The sequence below is a fragment of the Gobius niger genome (assembly GCF_951799975.1).
Source record: "Gobius niger genome assembly, chromosome: 21".
In the NCBI taxonomy this organism is placed as follows: Eukaryota; Metazoa; Chordata; class Actinopteri; order Gobiiformes; family Gobiidae; genus Gobius; species Gobius niger.
In genome coordinates, this window is record NC_136872.1 from 17,482,012 (window position 1) to 17,498,868 (window position 16,857).

The 16,857-nt window shown below is 39.9% G+C and overlaps 1 long non-coding RNA gene across 1 annotated transcript; it reads right to left on the minus strand.

Annotated features, from left to right (window-relative positions):
• Positions 1-2,765: 2,765 nt before the first annotated feature.
• LOC306981127 lies at positions 2,766-3,755 on the minus strand. Its single transcript, XR_013794078.1, has 3 exons — positions 3,703-3,755; positions 2,943-3,128; positions 2,766-2,864 (listed from the first exon to the last, which is right to left on the minus strand). It is a non-coding gene; the product is annotated as an uncharacterized lncRNA (long non-coding RNA).
• Between the last annotated feature and the right edge of the window lie 13,102 nt (positions 3,756-16,857).

A 16,857-nucleotide genomic window follows, 5' to 3' on the forward strand; every position in this document is an offset into this window, starting at 1 on the left:
AAATCAAGAAAGTGTGCCCTTTATCAATCGTGTCTAAGATATTGTGAGTTATCTGGCCGGCGTTATGAGAATTTGATATTAAAAAGAGCCCGTTTTTTTGAACAGCTCTTTGAGATGAACGGATCCCAAAGACTCGGCTCCCAGTAAAGAGTCGTAAATCCCATCACTAGTTGCTGGCCAAACCACCAACATTAAAGTAAAAAGACAACTTATGTTCTGACATTTTATTTTAAAAATATGACCATTTTAGTGTAACATTCTGCAGAGTGCAAAAAAACGTATTCAAGAAATACAGTATTTAATTCATTTGTAACATCTAGTCTATCCAATCTCCCAACACACACACCCACAAACATACTATCAGCCCCACAAGGCTTCATAATAAAATAACAAACACGCTGCAGTCATCCGTGCACTCAGCCTTCATGTTAAACAGTAGCATCATTTTAGTGACAAGAACAAGATTACAATAGACAAAAGAATGGCTTATAACAACATGATCTCCAGTGATGACATGATAAAAGATATTCCCCTGAGTGAGTGTCACAAATATTAGGATATTGACTTTCTCTTAAATATATATGCTGTATTTTTATGTCACACTTCAAACTTCATGATGGGGACAGGCCAAAGTATTAGGTCACGGGACAGGTTCCAGCAAGTCCCGTTCACCTGCGACCACATTCAGCAGACAAAAGGGCTAAGCCACGCCCCTTGTCCCTCTGCTCATGTGGTAAGACAACACCACATTGTTTATAAAGCTCTAGGATACAGTATATTGCACGCAGTAAACCTTCAATGAGTACAGCAACAATGCTTTTTGGTATACAAGGTAGAACAGGATTAGAGTTCAGATTACAAAATGCTTGACATTGGCCGTCATGGTTAATCTTAGCAACATCTTAAATCTGGTGTTGCGTTTTGTAAAAACTAAGGATTGCACAGTTCTGGTTTTGATTTTAGACGTTTTGCATTTAGCTGTGTGGTTCGCTTTGGTTTTAGCTTTTTTTTCTCTCCAAGAAGGATGTCTCAGGTTCTTCAAAGCCAGGCCAGGCTCATAACGCCCAGAATGATCAGGAAAGCTGCAAAAGAAGAAGATAGAAATAGATTTAATTGTTTGATGCCACGAAAGGAAAATGTTGCATCATCTTCTTTCGTAAGAGTTGGTTGAACGTTGAGGAGTTTGTAGAATGTGTTTGTATTTTCACTCTTCCTAAACAACGTCTTGTAGGAAAAATGGAAATTGAAAAAGTGTCGAAAAAAGACCCGGCCTTATTATAAAAGAAGGAACTAAAGGCATTTGCCACAGTTTGATGGAGTCTCATATCATTCATATTCACTTCCAAAGAAACAGGTCTGTCCTCCATGTGAATGTTCCAAGCTCCATCAAACAGTGAATAGGATTAAATATGCTTGAATGCAATAATATAAATGTAAAGTTGACTAAATTAATTTTACATTTTTACAATTACATACATTTTCTGTCGACTGAAACTGAAAAGAATTGACTTGCTCTACCTTGGGAGACGGACTTCTGCACGGTGATGGCTCCAGCCGTCGTGGAAGTGATGGTGTTGAAGGTGTTGGCACTTGTGTTGGTCAGGTCCAAAGTGTTCGTCTGGAGCTTTGCAGTGGGGGTGCCAAGCTCTCCAGAGACTAGAACAAACAAATTGAGTGCATTATTTATTTGTTTTTTCTTTTACTCACTATACCAAGTGTTGAAAGCCTGTGACGAAAACGAATGCCGTTTTAAATAGTGCTGCTAACAGTCTTTGGTTGTAACTCACCGGGGTCGTAGGTTCCTGTCTGAATGGACACTGCGAAGGAGGTGTCGGTTCTGGCTGTAGCGTTGGGAACAGTGGCAGAGAACGAACACTGGACCCCGGTTCCTGTGACCTTCGCTTTCACGTTGTTTACAGGGCACTGGGGGGAAGATGCAAAACAGGTCAGCTTCTATCTATACAAAGTGTTTCCATTATTCTTTCTTTCTTTCCTACTTTCCTTCCTTTCTTCTTTCCTTCCTTCTTTCTTTCCTTCCTTCTTTCCTTCTTTCCCTCTCTTCTTTCCTTCCTTTCCTCCCCATTCCTTCTTTCTTTCTATTATTCTTTCCTTCCTTCTTCCTTCTTTCCTTGCTTCTTTCTTTCTTTTATTCTTCCTTCCTTCTTTCTTTCCCTCCTTTCCTCAACTCTTTCCTTTCTTCTTTCTTTCCTTCTTTCTTTCCTTCCTTCTTTCCTTTCTTCTTTCTTTTATTCTTTCCTTTCTTCCTTCTTTCCTTCCTTCTTCCCTTCTGTCCCTCTCTTCTTTCCTTCCTTCCTTTCCTCCCTCCATTCCTTCTTTCTTTCTATTATTCTTTCCTTCCCTCTTTCCTTTCTTCTTTCTTTCCTTCCTTCTTTCCTCCACTCTTTCCTTCCCTCTTTCCTTTCTTCTTTTTTCCTTCTTTCTTTCCTTCCCTCTTTCCTTCCTTCAATCCTTCCTTCTTTCCTTCCCTCTTTCCTTTCTTCATTCTTTCCTTCTTTACTTCCTTCCTTCCTTTGCAATTTAACTGGAGCATGTTTAGTAAAATAAGACTAATTCTGCCCCTATGTCTCACAGATCAGGCTTTTAACACCTAGAACACACTGATTTATGTCTAAAATGTAATAACTTTGTGTTTTTATATTGTTTTTTCTTTGTTGTGAAGCATTTGTGTTGCTTTAAAGTGCTATATAAAGAAACTTTGATTGATTGATAATTCTCACAACTGTATAGCATATCAGTTGACTCACCGTCATATTTGTGAATACCCCGTTCAAAAGGTAAGCACAGATGAATGTAGCTTTATTGCTGTTTATCTTGGCACAGATATACGCTGTCTCATTACCGCCCTGTAAATGACAATGAACAAGTCAATCGAGTGTCAAGTATCAATGCACACAGGCTATACTTTAGTGCTTTCGACTTACATTTGCTGGTTTCAAAGTGAGCCCCACATAGCCAACAGTTGGTCCAGCAAGCTCCATGTCCATGTTTCGTCCGCTGGTCCTCTTTATTCCACATAAAAAGCAGGAACTGGAGGTGCTGGGGTCACAGTCAGAGGGCTCGGCGGCACAAAGCCTCAGAGTTCCACATCCAGCCCTGGAAATATTGCTCTGAAAAGACAGCAAGTAGATTTTTGATTACCAATTTTTTTCATGCTATAAACTTGGCTTTGATTTATTAGGGAGTTCAACAGCCCCGCCCACTTAAAGGGACTATATAGAGTTTAAAAATGTCCTAATGTGTAGAATGAGCTCAGACCTGTTCACCACAACTGCCTCTAAAATTCTGCACTGTCACTCGAAAAGGTGTTAATTCGGGTCCGAAGTGCCGTCATGCACAAGCTTAATATAGAAGCTGCAGTTACACTTAAGCCCTGAGGTGGCAGTAGTGAGTATAAAATCACAAACTTGCGTCTAGCCCCTTTAAGGTTTCTGGATGTAAAAACTGTACCCAAAATCAATCAAAAACGTTATCAAACAAAAAGCTAAAAAGCATAATTGTTATATTTTCACATATATTATCTTTTGTATAATATACGCCAGTGGTTAGCATAGCGGATTAGCCTCCGTCATGCCTTTAAGCTTTTCATATTTTTATTTTTAAATCCAGGCCTTTATTGTAACGTAATAATGCCCATTTAACAATATTGACAACCGTTTTTGTGAATCATTTGTAGTTTCTTACCTGAAGTGTTGTCACTGTCGTGTTGGTCACAATTGGAGCAGCAGTAGTTGTGGGCGCCATTGTGGTCATGTTGGAGGTGGTTGCGTTCGGCGCCATTGTGGTCATGTTGGAGGCGGTTGCGTTCGGCGCCATTGTGGTCATGTTGGAGGCGGTTGCGTTCGGCGCCATCGTGGTCATGTTGGAGGCGGTTGCGTTCGGCGCCATCGTGGTCATGTTGGAGGCGGTTGCGTTCGGCGCCATCGTGGTCATGTTGGAGGCGGTTGCGTTCGGCGCCATCGTGGTCATGTTGGAGGCGGTTGCGTTCGGCGCCATCGTGGTCATGTTGGAGGCGGTTGCGTTCGGCGCCATCGTGGTCATGTTGGAGGCGGTTGCGTTCGGCGCCATCGTGGTCATGTTGGAGGCGGTTGCGTTCGGCGCCATCGTGGTCATGTTGGAGGCGGTTGCGTTCGGCGCCATCGTGGTCGCGTTCATGTTGGAGGCCGTTGCGTTCGGCGCCATTGTTGTTGTGTTGGTCGCGGCGTAGGTGCCGACTGACATCCAGCACAGCGCCACCAAGAGGACAACGGGAACACAGTTGGGATTCATTTCTGTTGGAAAAAATAGAAAATGTTTCTTTTTTAATAACGTCTGGACTTGGATGGTTTTGATATATAATTGTTTTGGCATATTCAGTTTGCTGAGTAAAAAGCAAAATATAAGGAAGAACTAGTTTTTCACATTCAAAGCTGCTTGTTTCATGACCCATTTTTGTGTCCCGGCCCACCAGTGAAGAACCACAGCACTAAAGCATGCTTTTATTTCTTCTCGCCTGGACTACTGCAATGCCCTTTATTCAGGCATTGGCCTCAAAACACTTTCCTGATTGCAGATAGTCCAGAACTCAGCAGCACGACTTTTAACCAGGAGCCAGAAAACGCGAGCACATCACCCCTATTTTAGCCTCTTTGCACTGGCTACCTGTACGTTTTAGAATTGATTTTAAAATGTTGTTTGTTTTTAAAGCTTTGAGTGGACTGGCCCCTCAGTATATTGTAGACCTCATCCGAATCTATACTCGGGCGCGCGCTCTGAGGTCTGAGGCCCAGCTACAGCTTGTGGTTCCTAAGAAAAAGCGTAAAACCAGAGGAGACAGAGCGTTCTCCATTGTCGGCCCTAAGCTGTGGAACGCTCTGCCCCCCCACGTCCGAACGGCCCCCACAGTGGAGTGTTTTAAATCTCGTCTTAAGACCCATTTTTATTCTCAGGCTTTTAACACCGCGTGAGTTGTGTGGTCCCCGTGTCTTTTGTTTATTTTATCTTGTTGGTTTTATTGTTTTGTTCATTGTTTTTAATTATTTTATTGTTTTATCTATTTTATTTTTATTATTGTCTTTTATTTTTAATCGAAATTCGATTACAATTTCGATTACAACAGTAAACGATAACAAAATTAGCATAATCGCAAAATTATAATTTGTTTTATTATTATTATTTATTATTATTATTATTATTATCATTTTTTTCTTGCCTTATTTCAGGACGCTGGGATTATTTTCATGTGCCATGGCTCATGCTTTTGTCTGACATAAAAACAAACAGCGCTGTGTGATGATGTCCAGCAGGGGGCAGGTGTGAAACAGAGACCTCTCTTTAATCAAGGCGTACTTGAAATCATTTGTACTTTTATGACTGTCCAGAAAACATAAAGTGTAGTGTAGTGTTTTGATTAATAAATAAATAAAATAAAGATAGACTTTTTTTTTAAAGGCAACAAATAATCGTTTGAATAATCGTGATTTCAATTATGACAAAAATAATCGTGATTATTATTTTTTCAATACTCGAGCAGCCCTAGGTTTTAGTATATTCGTTTTTGTTTGATTTTTAAGCTGTTTTTTTTTGTGGTAGAGCAAATAAGTATTGTATCTGTTTTTAGGATCTCATGTGCAGCACTTTGGAAACACTTTTGTTGGTTAAATGTGCTATACAAATAAAGGTGATTGGATTGGATAAACAGCTGCCTATTTAGTTCCTCCTCTGGCCCCGTTCACCGTCTGTTCCGGGGGGGACTTAAGTGTTTTGAGCCCATCTCCTTTCCAGAAACATTTAGACGATTTGAAACGAAGATTCGAGTTGTTCCCCCCCCCCATTTTCCCCCGTGTCAAACGAGGTAACTGCTGATGTGGCGTCTGAAGTATTCTATGCTGACTCGATAGTGTGTTTAATAAACAGATACAATATCGGGTGTCATCGCTGTGTAAATTTGCTGTGGCCGGCTGAGGAGGATGTTGGCAGTCGGATACAAAGCTTCTCTATAATAGCAGGTGCATAAAGGAGTGGCTTTGGACGCCCTTATCAAACATTAATAAAGAGAATTCAAGAGAAGATAATTACACAAACTAAAGCTCAAATGTTATATTCGGTGTCGGCTGTTTCTCTGGAAGGATGTTTTCCCAGTGATTGAAAATAATAAGATAATAAAATAGTTTCTTCCCGTTTAGCTAAGAATTCAATTTTTTAAAAGGTACTGCTGATACAATTATAAAAACAAAGAAATCCATACTAGCCCCAACAGATAAAGACAATACAAAAAGACAACAACAAACATGTATTGAAAAGGATGTGTTCTACAATGAAAGTCACTCAACAATAACAAAATAATGTGAGTCTTACCTGTGGTGGTTTGCTGTGGCTTGGAAGGAAGGTCTGCTGTCTTTAGTCCTGCTCCTGGTTTAAAGATGATCTCCTGTTCAACCTGTACCGCTATTTAAGCAAAAGGAGGAGGGAAAACCCAGGTGTCGGTTTGGGGAATGTGACGCAAGGTTATGATGCCTTTGTTGGGCGGGGCGTCAAACCTGTAGTGTAATTATAACCAATGAAAATGCTTTTGCCATGACAAGACATTTTTTTTAAGTTACGCTATGAGTTTGGGTTGTGTATAATTATTTCCTTAGTGAAGATCCTAACCACTCTTATCAAATGGTTTTTGAAGCTGCTGTTACTTTTCATTTGAAAGCTTGAATTAGATATTTTAATAGTGCTCTGGACGCTTTATACGTCAGGTTTGTTGTCCGTTCTAGCTCCATGCACCTGTCTCTTAGTTGGTAATAAAAACATGGTTGACACATGACACCCGCCGCCACACAATGGCCAAGAACTGGTTTGTCCATTTTTTCCCCTGTTTTGTGCGTTTGCATCAATATCTCTGCATTGTGCTGCTGGGTCTCCATAGTAACGCTCCCATGGCCATTTGTAAACAAAGACACATTTCATTGGGCATTATTTAGATCAAACATGTGTGTCACAGTGGGCCTTTAGAACAGGAAGTGTTACAGAAAATGTCATGTGACACCTATGACACAAGTTTACAGTGACTTGATCAAACAATGAAGCCCAATTAGTTATTTTTCATAAATGTATTTTACTGTGGTTCATTTGAAAGCACAAAACAATGTCAAGTTAACTTTCGTGGGCCAGTGAGGTCACGGATTACTTTAGTGGGCGTGGACGTGACAACGTCCCGGCATAAAATCTAAACCCAAAGTGATAGAGGCATATGCCCTGAGGAAGACCAACTCTAGGTCGAAACGCGTCGGCATGTTCATTCAATAAAGACTTTTAACTAAGTCGAAGTGCCTCAGATCATTTTGGGTTTTTTTTTTTGAGATTTTGTAAAATATCGCTATATTGTCATCATTACACTACAGTCTTTGAATTTTTTTTCCCCACTTAAATTGGGGTCTAGTATTTATTTTTTACTGAAAAAATCCCTTTCCGCCCCAGTTGTCTTGACTGGATTGGGTAATTTGGGGGGAGTGTCTTGCCGAGGGACACAAAGGCAGTAGGGACTTGAATAAAATTTGAACCGTCTATAAGGAATGAATCACTTTTGTTCTAAAAGTTCGATTTCAAAACTTTCTTAATTAAGTTAATATGGATAACCTGTTATGGCAGAAACACGGCGTTTTACTAAAAAAGCTCTACACATTTTACACTTGTTGGTTTCTTCCCAGGACAATCTTAATGAACTTTCATCTGGTCATTTTATTGTATGACTCAGCTCCACTATATGTAAACTATGTATGAGCAAAGGCTGCTTGCTTAATGGTTTCTAATTTAGATATGATTTAACGGTAACCAACGATTTATTCGTCAAACCAGTTAATCAAGAGGCTTTTGTGAAACTCACTCATTGTTATTTCACTGGAAGCCAGGTGAGTCAGGCTGCAGACTGAGGCAGGCTGTGAAAATCCCCACATAGTTTCCATCAGTAACATCGTAGTCGCAGGACTCGCTTAGTGTGGTCATTCGATATCTGTAGATCTTACTCTTTCCGAAACAGTGTGTTCAGGAAGTATTCATTCCCCTCTTTGCCTTCCTGCTGTTGTCTTGGAGTGATGCTGAAAATGTTGATCATAAGCCTCAGTCCAGTCTGAGAGGCCACACAGACCCCACCATCCCCGGGACCTCTTAATGCAGTGTTATTGTTATAGGACAACATCGATACTGCACTCTGTTCCTTAAACCCAGAGAAATCTCTCTTAATCCTCCTGGGTTTGTTCTGGTTTAGTTGACATATGTAAACGAAGGTGGTCTTTCATGGTTTTGGGAGTGATGTCGTAGCATACAGTGTTCCATTGTTGAATTAACCTCTTAGTTTTAGTTACTCTGCAAAGGCTTTATTACCTTATGACCTTAAAGCAGGAAGTCTAGTGACTTATTCGTCATTGAATGTCATTTTGTTCCTGTTTTGTGTGATCGTGTTGAGGAAGGAGATTGAATAACTCTGTTTTTCAAAAGACTCTGTGGTCCAGATAAACCAAAATGTTAAAGTTGCATCTTAGATTGCAATTGTTTTCCTCTATCAACCCTAAACGGGCTAATCCCCCACCCAGGTCAGAGCTGCCAGGTTTCCAGTTAAACCGCGGATTTGGGTGGTTGAGGTGTTTTAAAAGGCTATAGCTTATCTCTAGATAAAGATCACTATTTCGAATTACAAAGTCTGAAATCTAAGAGAGGGTGAAAGGGGCGGTATCTCATCATCGCAGGAGCACATGGGCTCCGTAAAATAGTGAAAACTTTGAAAATTCCAGCCACTCTGAATGTCTGTGGATTTTGGGCAGTTTTTCTGATATTTTTGGGCGGGTTTGGCATTTGAAGGATGGCTCACATTTCTTTCACTAACAGAATAAATAAAGTACTTTACCGTAACATTTGGAATACAGTGGTCTTTCATTTGATCATGAATTAGTTTTAGATTTGAACAGTTTACATTATATTTTGTATGATTTGTGACAATCTGTTTATGGTACTTTGAAAGCCACATTCTGTGGTGAAGGAAGCTGCACTTGTGGTGAGAAGAGAATGTTGTGTTGAGTTTACACACATCGACTATGATGAAAGACACAAACTCAAGTTGTGCTTGTTTGTAGAAATGTATTGACAGTTGTGGTTCTTTTACTTGACAGAAACTATGTTACTATGTTACTAACTAAGACCTTGCACAACACAACTGAAGCCGACAGGAATGTTTTTGTTCTTCATGAAGGCACTTTGGTTTGGTTGAATCGGGATCTGATCCTTGTGACAATTTGCCATTTGTGGAGATAGTCAGTGTTTTTTATGATTAATGCTCAAACACAGACACTGCTTATTGATTCCTTCTGCTGCTTGGATGAGACAAGTCTTTGTTGTCATGGTTATGGTTTACTTCATTGTCTCCATAAGGAAATTAGTCCTCTGCTTTTGACCCAATCTTTGATGCCGCTGGGGACACCTCTTGGGAGCAGTGGGCTGATGGTTAGTATCACCTGGCTGGAGGATTCACCTATTGTTCATGTTTGTAGTAGTCGGGCAAGCTGGAGCCTTTGGAGGAAACTCCACACAGAAAGGTCCTGTCCGGGAATCAAACCCGAGTGCTCTCCGCTGTGCTACCATCAGAGCGACATTTGTTTTGGACTAAAATGCTGCTCGTCTCCTGCATCATTTACATTTTCAAAAGTACCATGACTAGTTAATACCTAGTCACCCATTTGGCAAGTATCAGAGCTTCTAAATAAAGCCTACAAAATGTCTTCCAGTTCTTAGGTGACGCACAATATGCCAGTAAATACCAGCAAACCTGCCTATGAGAGGAAAAATCTTGAACAAAGCTCGCAAATGACGAAAAGTCCACCTGTCACGTTCTTTAGAATTGCAAAATGTCCTGTGCAAATGATGGTTAGACAACAGGACAAATGGTAAAGCGCATTCCTGCCTTTGCTTGGAACTGCGGAAACCTGCTCATCTAGCTCCTGGTGATAAGCACTACCCATGATGCCTTTCTGGACTCCCATCAATGAACCTGATGAGCGACAGGGCGCTGAGTGGACCCTGCAGGGCAAACCGGGACAGTATGACAGCGTTAAGCTCTGACGTGACCCCAAATACTCACAGGATATTAAAAGGTCACACTGTTTGTAGTTAAAGAAATACAGTATGTTATTTGTAGCATTCAACTTGTTCCAGTCACTCATCAGCTAAACTTCATACATTAATCCTCAGTTAAACACTATGATGCCGTGATTTACTGCTTTTCGCAATGGGTGGATTATTGAACAAAGTAACACAAAAGATCAGAATGTGGCGGGTTTAGGCTTTGCTACAACTGAAGCCATTGTTTTCTTCCTTGACGCAACAGTCACAAAACCATGACGTAGAGCCATTCACATGACACTGCCATGTGTCAGGAGGCAGGAAATACCCTCAATAAATGAGTCCATCACTTGACTATTTAAAGAATAAAGATGTTAATCACAGCTAATATTGGAAGGACACCTGGTTGTGAGTTTCTCTGACGGATATTGCGATTTGTCCATTCCTGCGTCTCTAAACCCTTTATCAGGGCTTTATTTTGTAAACCAATTTAGGCACAGACATTTGAGAGAGAATTACAATACACATTACAGCAGTACTAAGTAATTCTTGATCCTAGAGGCCATAACTACAGGTGTCGTAGCAAGTTGCGATTTTTTTTAACTCATTAATTGTCCGTGCGAGTAAATACTGGGCTGACAGAAAAGGCGAAGGGAGAGAGTGATATTGTACATCCAATTACACAATGGAGATCATTTTTTTCACTCAAACTTGGCTGTAAATACTGTTTAAAGTGGCGCTAGCCCGCAGTTAGCTTTGCCTGTTAGCTTCTTCTTCCTGATTCCACACTGAAAAAAGTGAAACACTGCTGTTGTTGATTCAATATGTTCTTTGCTATTGGCTTAAATAAAGAAAATCAAATTGGTTAGTCCAATTAAAACCATATAGATTGAACATTGTGTTTTGATACATTTTTGTATGTACATCTAATGGTCTATTGCAAATTGACAGTTATTTATAAAAGTTAATTGATCTGATGTAGCCTGATAAACCACACCCACCGTCTTTCTGCACGAAAGAAGGTGGGTCTGGCCACGCACGGTAGACAAGTTGTTGATTGGCGGCTAAGGCTGAGCCGAACCAATCACGACCGTCACAGAGAAATGAGAAGGTTACGTCACTCGCTGCACCTCTATGTTTTTAGTTCAATTAACGTTAACATCAGCCACAACTAATCATTGGATGAAGTAGTCAAGGATTTTGCCTCGCGTTCTCCGCGTGAGTTTATATTCACTTCATATTTGTTTAATTGAACACAGCTGTCGTCACGTCCGCTAATCGCTAATTGGTTTATTTCACTGACAATCTGTGCGCGTTAGGCCCGCCCGTTCAAACTGCTCCAATTGCTCCGTGACCAGACTAACTCCCTGCATGGAATGAACAGGGAAGAGTATGGCAGAGCCAGGCAAGATCTGATGAACAATCGTTCGTCGAGCCATCGAACACAGGGGGCAGCACTGACAACCGCAGCACTTGACTCTACAAATTAACGCTGAAGAAGATGACACACCACGTGTTCCAGATTTCAAATGTGGCCAAGACCTTTTCACTCAAGATCTGGCCAGACCCACTGTTGGAACTTTACAGCGAGAAAAGGTAAGTTAAAAGCATATTTAGACTTGTAAACTTAATACATGTGTCCTGTATGTATGCACAGAGGCGTCAGCTAGAATTCTCCTGAAGTTGAATTTTAATTGAACATGTTTTGGCACTGAAACTGAATAAATTGATTGTGCATCAAATCTCTAAAATATTGTAGGCTATGAGTATTAGGTTGAAGGTTTTATTTTGGGTACACCGATTGCACCCTTATGATTTAGATATTACGCTAACTTAGGAGGGTTAAGCGCAGCCAACATTTTGTGTTGTTGCATTGCCTGGACTTTGAAATGCAACTCGCATGAATATTATTCCTTAACGTGTTTTGCAAGCGCTTAAACCAGTGATGTGACGTTCACGCAAGAATCGAGTCTTTGTTCGTCTCTTCACTGAGAACGATGGGAGCCGAGCGGAGCCAAGTCCCTGTAGAGAACATGAACTCTTTTCTTTATTATTCCTCTTCGCGCTTAAGTTGTGCATGCTTATTTTGCGAAAGAAGCGTGACTGCTGGAGTGGGGCGGAGAGAGGAGTGGCACAGGGACAGACCGCGGGACGTGAGCGCGGCCTGCGGGGAAAGGGTTTAAGCGCGCGGCTCTGGGGAAACAGCGAGTGAGCGCGGCCGAACGTTCCCAGCGCCAGCTCTCCCGGGCCATGGGAGAGGAAAGGTGCGCGGGGTCGGTGAGTGATGCGGCAGCTACAGGCGCCCCGACACGAAACGTCTTCCACCTGTTCGCTCAGCTCCACTCCGCTCTTGGCCGCCTTCGAACGGCAGCGACATCACCGCGCCCACTGCCTCCTCCGCCCCGGTCCCCTCCACCGCTGCTGCCCCACAGGGAGCTCAAAGTGAGCAGCATGAATGAAATAATAAACAACTGTTTAGGGGCAGACGAGCCCCTAAACGAGGAGATCGCGTTGAAACACTATTATATGACCTGTAATTACAATTAAAGGACAGAAAATGTTTGACCCAACTTCCAAAAGTGACTGTCATAAAAAAGTCATAAAAAGTCATTTGTTAAACAGTTTGTTCAAAAAGCTGCACTTTTTTTCGTAACTTATTTATTAAATTCACAAGACTATATGCATTTTAGTCTGTTAAATTTGCTGAAGAAATGACAGACCATTTACAGTTAAGTAATGTATTTTTCTGTGTCTCATCTGCACAGGAGCCGTCCCCGACACCAGTACTAGGACAAGGACTCCTGTTTGCTGGTCATCTCCATTTGAGGAGGTAGGTCTATGCATTATTTGAAAGGCATCATTTTATGTAGCCTCATTGTGCCAACACATTTTCAAGAATATATATATATTTAAATTATTACAATGTCTGTATAAATGTGCATACTTGTTTACAGTTAAATCATTATTTTACAGGCTTCCATGAGCAGTACACTGGATGCAGGTACACAACACCATGTGTACTGAATCTAGTGATGCTGTTCCAGTGGACGCGCATTTAAAGAACATCAGGTATGACTGGGCTTGAAAATAACCATGTCTTTGTAGTGCTTGTGCTCTTAACTGTAAAATCTCTTATTGATTGACTGCGGAATTCTTCCGCAGTCAATTATTGGTTTTCATGTTCTTTATTATTATTCCTCTTCCATCTTTTTCCCGATTTTCTCCAGCTTTCAGCACCTTCATGCTTTGTGCAATTTATGCAAGTTATGCATCAAAATGTTCCGCATGTTGAGGAGAAGGGTGCTATTACTTTTGGGACTTCTGCAACTTACGGTTTTTCCGCAATCGGCCAAAATGTCGGAGATTTTTCCCATTGACTTATAATGGGGCTGCCGCAAATCCATGCTTTTCTGCACTTTTTTCTGCATTTTATGCCATTTCTGCACTTTGTGCATGTTCAGCTTCTGCAACTTGTGGGTTTTGAGAAAATGTTTTCCTTCTTCAGATTTCTAGTTTTTTTATACGAGAGTTTGAAATTTTTGCATTGGTGTGTATGGGGGAATCCAGCCAATGGGGAGACTCCAGGACTTTCAGCCGTTTGTGCAGCTTCTGCCAATCAAGCACTTTCAACAGTTTGACCAGTTTATGGAATATAAAAGTTTATGCAATATTAACAATTTATGCAAATTAACCACTTTATGGGATTTAACCAGTTTATGCAACTTAAGAGTTTATGCCATTTAGGATTTATGAATTTTAAAGAGCTTATGCAATTTACATAATTTATGCAAATTAACCCATTCATGCATTTTACCACTTTATGCAGTTTATACAGTTTATGCAACATGACATTTTATGCATTTTACCAGTTTATGCAAAATAGATTATGCAATTTGAAGAGTTTATGCAATTTTCTGCATTCGCTTCCCGCATTTCCGCAGTCAATCGCAATGGCGCAGGTATAGGTATAGTATTAACAAATGCCAATTTCACATAATTTACCAAACTTAACTGTTCAGATTTGAGCAACATCAATGCTATTAATCATTTCTCTATTTGATCTGTTCTTTATTGGTTCTCTAGGTTCCTGATGGCCTACATAACATATGTGCATCTTGTAGTTTAACATTTGATCAGAGCCAATAAATGGATCTTTTTTGACAAGTGTGCGAGCTGACAATGGGCTCTAATCACACAAGTGACACGTGACTTCAGACTGGACTCTCTGGGAGGCACTGCTCTTCCTCTCCCATTATTTCCCTATGGAGGATTAAAAGTGTCTCATCCAAATAAATGAATAGTTCTAGATTACATGGCAGGCTGTAAGTTACTGACAGTCAGTGTTATAAACATCATACTGGATGTAAAGGCTTCACTGAAGGACACATCACTGTTCCATCGTGGTAGATGTTTTTGTGCTCAAGCTAAGGGCTAACTTTTTTCTTCGGTCAAGTATTTACATCCAATATAATGTTTTTAACATGTACCTTCAACTGTTCATGGGTAATTCACTGTCCATGGAATCTAGAGCTTTTCATTAATTTGGACGAGACACTGCTAATCCACGATGAGGAAATAACGGGAGAGGAAGAGCAGCGACTCTTGGAGAATCTAGTCAGAAGTCCCTCATATAGAGCCAATCATGTACTATAATGCATTTGAAAAAAATCTGCAAATAAGCCTTTGGATGTTGTGTACATAACATCGGCCACTGAGTTGGCAGTGTTTTCTTGAACTGTCCCTGTCAAAGAAACAAATGAATAAGGGTATTGAACAAATATTATAAAATGAACTGAAAGCTGAAGATATTAGAGTTGCAGGAGAAATATGGTTTTATTTTACCCAAAAACTAAAATTAGTTCTCTTGTAGTGCTGTGCAATACCTGAAATTTTGCTAAAGACCAATATCATGTAAATACTGGAGCCAGTCCTTTTGTCTAAAATTGGTGTATATATATGCTTCTTTATATTTTAATTAAGAAATACCATAGGAATGTATCATTTTCTAACTTTACTTTACAAAATGGGGGAAATCAGGCTTTTTCATAGAAAGAGAAGATGAACGACGTTTCAAATATTGTAAGATTCTGGTTTGTGTTTAACATGAAGTGCACATTTATTACTGATTTGGGTATTTTGAGAGTGGACATCTGTACTTTCTCAGAGCTCCCCTTTAATACATGTATTTTCAGTGTTATCTACAGCTGCAGTAATGTTATTTACAAAAACTTCTTACTGTAATTACAAAGTTAAGATGCCAGTGGCTCATTCAGACTCTGTTTAACCTGGTTAAGGCTTAGTTTAGCCGGGTTTAGACCCGACCATGAAAATCATTGCATTATTTGTAAATTCTAATATGTGTTATTTCCCTCATGTTTTGCAGATTCAGCAAGATTTCCGTGTGGAGGAAGAGCCGATGGCAGTCGTCGTAACACCCATCGTGAAGATTGTGACAGATCTGCATTCAATGGTTCAAGACTTTGAAATTCGGACTCATAACACCTCAACATGAAGTACCCAAAGAAATGTGAACGCACAGTTGAATTCATCCTGAAGGTACTCATGGGACTGGATAACAAGAAATGAACACGGGTCACAGGGAGACTGATGCAGTGATTAGTATGCTGTACCTTGGCTGCACAGTTGTTGTTTTTTTGGAAAATTCTTGTTCATCCAGTTTTGCTGTGCAAGTGTTTGAAAATGCATAACAATGTGGCTAAATACATTATACTACAGTTTTAACACTTTTTCTCAAAATGTTTAACCAGTTTTTGAACCTTGAGCCAAGAATTGAAAAATTAGAAAGTATGAAATGTTTGTGTACCTACATTACTCATATTACAAAATATTGCAATTTGCATTTGTACATACAATGTCTTTGGCAATAAAAAAGTAAATTAATCCAAATGTGTTTTAATGAAATTAATCAATTTAAATTAAATCAATACATGGCATTGATTAAGCCATTAAAAGTACATTGGTTCAATGAAAAAATTTAAATTGGCTCATATCTGCTAATGAAGAGTTTTAAATTGACTCAATTAACCTTTGAACATTCAAGTCAGGAACATTTTTTTGTTGAACCAATTTAAAATGTTCACAGTTACAGATTAAACATTTATAGTTGGACTAATGAATATATATCATTATGAACAACTAGTAAAATGCAGATGTAAATGATTTCTAAACAATTTGCAGATTAAGCCAATGTTTTATTTTTCTCAGTGCATTAGTGTGTATTGGTGACTCCGGTCCGGTGGCAGTCAAGTTGCAATTGTGGTTTTCTGGCCAGAAACACCAGGGGGAGATGAAAGACCCTCTGATCATCCCATTAACACTTGTGTTACCCCCAGAGGGACAACGAAAAGGATTTATTAAGGTAAACAAGTTACTTAGTATTGCTTTAACAATACATTTAGAAAACAAAAGGTCTCATGTCTGGTAAAAAAATAAATAATAATAATCTAAAAAAATCTCTTGCTTGCTCGTGCTGTTGTAAATAAAGGCAGTGCTCAACAGACATTCAGTGATTTTTTACACAACATACGTGTTATGTGTGCCCATATTTTGGCTCTGGCTGGTGATGTAAAGAGCGTGTGGAAAATAAAAACACGATTATAAAGCAGAGTGGTCATTCACAAAAGCTGACTATAGTTGTGTTGCTTAAAGATTAACTATCAAAGCCATTACATAAACTGTTTGTGGAAGACTTTTAAGTTGACTTAAAATATGATGGTCTAACCACACGGCAGAATAGCCCGG